This window comes from Olea europaea, chromosome 2 (assembly GCF_002742605.1).
Source record: "Olea europaea var. sylvestris chromosome 2, O_europaea_v1, whole genome shotgun sequence".
Taxonomy (NCBI): Eukaryota; Viridiplantae; Streptophyta; class Magnoliopsida; order Lamiales; family Oleaceae; genus Olea; species Olea europaea.
Genome location: NC_036238.1, coordinates 16,355,884 through 16,361,336, shown reverse-complemented (window position 1 = coordinate 16,361,336; position 5,453 = coordinate 16,355,884).

Sequence of the window (5,453 nt, the reverse complement as noted above, 5' to 3'; positions counted from 1 at the left end):
AATGCCAGAGATATGTATTATTTAGATTATCACTTTTATGCATTTTATTTTCTATAATCATAATAGATGACCCAGTATCAAGAATATAAATTTCATTTTGTAACACACCACGACCATAAAAAATGTCATTTTTATAAAACGAACAATGATTGTTCTTAACATTAATTGAAAAATCATTCATGTCCAAACATGAAATAGAAATTATGTTTTTAGTAATGGCCGGAACAAAATATCAATTTTCTAATTCTAATACTAAGCCCGAAGGCAGTGGTAAGAAGTATGTCCCTATAACTAATGCAACAACTCTTGCTCCATTCCCCAAGCGCATGTCAACTTCTCTTTTCTGCAGTGGTTTACTTCTCTTTAGTCCCTACATATTTATACAAATATGAAATCTACATCTGGTATCTAATATCCAAGAAGCTAATGAAGTAGACATATTAACCTCGATAACAAAAGGACCTAAAGTAGAAGCTTCAGAAGGCTTCTTTCCCTTCAAGCTTGCGAGGTAAGCCTTGCAGTTCCTCTTCCAATGACCTTTCACTCCACAGTGATAGCATGGGTCATCAGATTTGGTATTGTCCTTGTCTGCTTTGACTGCTTTGTTATTTTCCTTAGCCTTCTTGGACGTTTTCTTAAAACTTCCTTTTATTTTCCTCTTAGTGCCCTTGGAGGATTGAATAACTAAGACATGCCCAGTGCTAGTCTTGACATTGGGCTCCACAGTTTTAAGCATATTAAGCAACTCAGGGAGTGTGCATTCGATCTTATTCATATTGAAGTTCATAATGCACTGCGAATAATTATCTGGCAGAGATTGTACAACCAAGTCAATACTTAGTTCATGATCCATGATAAAACCCAATTGAGCAAATTTCTCAATGAAACCAATCATCTTCAGCACATGAGCACTGACTGAAGATCCCTCTGCCATTTTGCACCGGTACAGTTGTTTGGAGGTCTCATACCTCTCCACACGAGATTGTTCATCATACAACTCGTTGAGATGAAAAATCATAGTGTAAGCATCCATACCCTCATGCTGCTTCTGCAACTCAGGTGACATAGCTGCAAGCATCGCACATGCTGCAGTGTTATTAGAATTCACATTTGATTCTCAATGGGTTGGGATCCCATTTGTTATATCAAGATCTTGAGTGTACTCAACAAATCTTAATAAAACATCTGGGTAGATATCATTATCAATTATATCTCCATACAACTCCTAGATCATTAAGCTGACAACTCTTTGTCTTCACACATTTTATGTGTTAGCTTAACATGCATCTAAAACTTATCTCCTTGAGTGTACTCAACAAAAGGTAAATTTTAGTCAAATCAAATCCATCATTCAGTAAATTTTAGACCTTTCGCTCCCAAAAATTTTTCTATTTAAGGAATGAGTTTCATTTGGTTTAGGCAAAAGTTTACGGGTTAGACCTTTAAATATTAAAGATACATATTTTATTATAAGATTAAATTTTTTACTAAAAGATAATGGAAGTATTACAATTACTAAATATTTTTTACATTTACAAAAACATACATTATTTACACCAACACAGACTACCTATTTTCCATCAGAGTGCATAGAGAAGCGTGGTGGTAGCAATAGTAATAGTAATAACCATAACAATAATAGTTGTAAGTGTGGTAAGTCCACAACCTTCAACGGATTTGATAAGTCTTTACCAGCTACCGTTTGGGCTGGACTAGTTATGGACTTCTTAGGCTCCATATTACCTGTTGGATATTGGACTTTTAAATCCAAAATCTCTTTTTCAAGTTGGGTCACTTTCTTTTGGAGTTGGGTTCTTTCTGATGAAAGGTTCTGATTAGTTTCATTAATAACTTTGTAATTTCTTTGCATACACTCACAGTGTTGACAAAAAATATTCTGGTCTTTACAAATGGACTAAAGGGAGATATGTTAAGAATTTTTTAAATGAATACCATTATTTAACTTCAATATCAGGAAATACATTTAATCAAGAAATTAGTAATAAATTATTTCATAAATTACCAGGACCATTAGGATTAGAGATTACAGATAAATGGAATAATTTACCAGCAGTAAAAGAAGAACCAGAAAAACAATTGAGTATAAAACAAAGAATACAACATGTAATAAGATGTTTAGAGGATAAATGTGTAGAGTTATAGATTCAAAAACAAGATGACATTTTAGTATTTAGTAGAAATAAACAAGAACATAGAGGACATTTACAAGTAGTATTTTCAGAATTTATTAAATACGGCTTAATAATTAGTAAAAAGAAAATGATTTTATTTAAAGCATTTATAGATTTTTTAGGAGTTAATATAGGAGAAGGAAAAATTAAATTACAACCCCATATTGCTAAAAAAGACCAAAAAGAAAAAGATGAAGTCAGTAATTCCAGACTTTCAGACGAAGATGAAGATCCACAAAATGAAGGATACAATAATTCAGATTGTGGAATGTCATTTTCATCAGTGGCACACCATAATCTTGATACATGATAAATATTTTCAATAATGCAAAGCAAGACAATTTGGCAGAAGAAAAAAAGAAAAAACTGAAGATTTAAAATATTTTCTCCTATTATTTCTATCTTTTCTAATCTAGATATTAAATTTTCTATTTCTTGTTCTGTGGTTAACATATCATAAATCTTTTCATTGTCAATTAATTCTATAGTTCTAAAATCTATTTTTTCTAAATTATCTTCTTTATGGCTTCTAGAAATCAAGTTATGCTTTTATTATATGCATAGGATGAAATGAACATAACAAATATTTACTTAACACAAACATAAACATACAAAAATATAAGCATAAAAGAGTAAACATAAATCATGGATTTATAAATTTATCTTTGAAAAAATTTACAACTAAGGATTTCCCTTTCGGGAAGTCCCTAAAGTTCTAAAATAAACTTAATAAAGTAAAAGAATACCTTAAATATTTAAAAGAGTGTTTCAGCTATACAATATTTTTTGGATTGAGAATTTTTCTAGAGGAGAGGTTTCAAAGGTTTTTTGGATGGCAGAGAGTACACATGTTGTAAACTTCTGCCTAAAACAAATGAAACTCATTCCTTAAATAGAAAAATTCTTGGGAGCGAAAGGTCTATATATGCATCAACAATGCGAATAAATATACAAATAATAGTGTGGAAAGACTAGTTGGTCAATTCCTATGAGGTACAACATTGAATCAATATGAATGCACCATATCCATGGTTTCCTCATTTTCTCGTGCCTTCAATTAGTTCAGCTGTAACATGTATTCTATACTAGTTGTCATGCAAACCTAAATAAAATTGGACTCGTAGACCCATAATAATAAGAACGACAACGAACTTGCAGGTCCAAAATAATAAAGAGCTCGCAGGCCCACAACAACAACAATAATAATAATAATGGATTCGCAGATCTAAAACAATTAAGGGCTTGCAGGCCAATAAAACGATAAGAATTAAATCAATCATTCAACACATCCACATGGTTGAGCCTATAATCATCCATAAATAAACATTCATCGCATAAATGTTTCCTATGTATAATATCTAATATCATATACAATGTTTCAAGAATCTAGCAATTATAGTTGTCAAAACTTATTTTAAAAAAAAGGATCGAAATAATTTTTAATTAATCATATTAATTAATTAACTTAATTAACGGGCCTATTTAATTAAAATCATATTTTAATTAAATCCCAAATTAGAGTCCAACTCTAATTCCATGATTATTGGGTGAAGTTATTTAATTAAAATCAAATTTTAATTAAAATTCGGATTAGAGTCCAACTCTAATTCTATAAAAATTAGGGTATGATAATTTAATTAAAATCAAATTTTAATTAGTTATTGAATTAGAGTCCTACTCTAATTACAATATATATTGGGGAGGTAATATTAATTAAAATCAAATTTTAATTAACAAAAGAGTAGAGTCCAACTCTAATAATATGGAATTAAATTAAATATTTAAGTTAAAATCTAATTTTAACAAAATATAAAGACATTAATTTTAAATATAATTTTAACTTTGGGCCAATTTAAAATACGGGTCAAACCCAATTAATAATACAAGTTTAAAACCCAATTTAAAATTTAAATTCAAAACACATTTTTGAAATTTACACATTGGCCCAAAATTAAAATTAAAAGCCGACCCTTCTAATTCAACAAATTATAGAACAAGTCCATTTTAGAATTGCAAATTTGACCCCATTTTCATAATTGCAGTAGCCACCCTGAAATTTCATAAATTTCAGAAGAGGCCCCCATCTCCAATCTCTTTCTACAGGAACCCTAAATGAATTTTATTTTATTTTATTTATTTCTCCAGTGGCGGCGCCTTACTGGCACCACCCCATCGAAAGGCAAGACCCGCCGTCTGTCTTGTTGCCCAAATCAACAGCGCGAAGGTGCTGCTACCCAGCAGCTCCTTCGTGCAACCGCTGCAACAGCAATGTTGGCAGCGGGCTGCTGCGCGTCGACGGTGGTCGCCTTCGATCAATTTTTTTTATTTTGTTTTTCAAAACAAATTGCGAAAAAATAAAATTAAACACTACAATTGCTAGATTTAGGAATAAACATGATTTAAATCAACTTTTAATTTAATCAACATGTAAATTAATTCCTAACAAATACAAAGTTGGCTCTGATACCACTGTTGAGAATTTACTTAAATATGCACAGCGGAAATAAAATATTTTCAATTCCCACCAGGACCCATCTTTGTATTTAAATAGGAATTGTGATAAAAGTTATACTTTTTCTTAGATCTGCAAACTCCTTTGCGTTATCTTTGTTCCAGCAATTTGGATCTACCTCCTACAGCTGTCCAATTGTTCAGCCTCTAATGAATTCCACACAGAAAACAGATTGCAGCCATTAGAGTTTTCTCCTCTTGTGCTAGCAAGAACTATAAGATTCTCTACAGATTGACAACCCTAGCCATGTATTTATATAATCCCAAACGGGTTTGGCCTGGTCTGGTCCAATATTTAATTAATATATTTAATTAAATCCAGTTCGTGAATTAATTAATCCAATTAATTAATTCGGGCTCATAAATAACCAGCACAATCAATTAATTTATTCAACGATTGTTAAATTAATTTATTGACAAATTGCAATCTTCTAATTCTCTTTTGTGTGGGACCCATCAAGTTTCCGATCACGATACCTAACGACGTGAAATATTATTTTGATCTAATCAAAATTGATAAATTAAAATACTCTAATTTATCACTAATTCACACTTGCCGTCCCAGATTGACATCTAGCAATGTATCAGAGCAACACATGTGACAGAAAATATCATGTGGTATAACAAAATCAAACTTGTTCATTTACTATGAAATTATAATCCCTTCGTCAATATGATCCGATTAATTACGAGATATGGAAGTGTGTTAATCTCGATTATCGATCATATCTTTCATTCTACTATTAAATC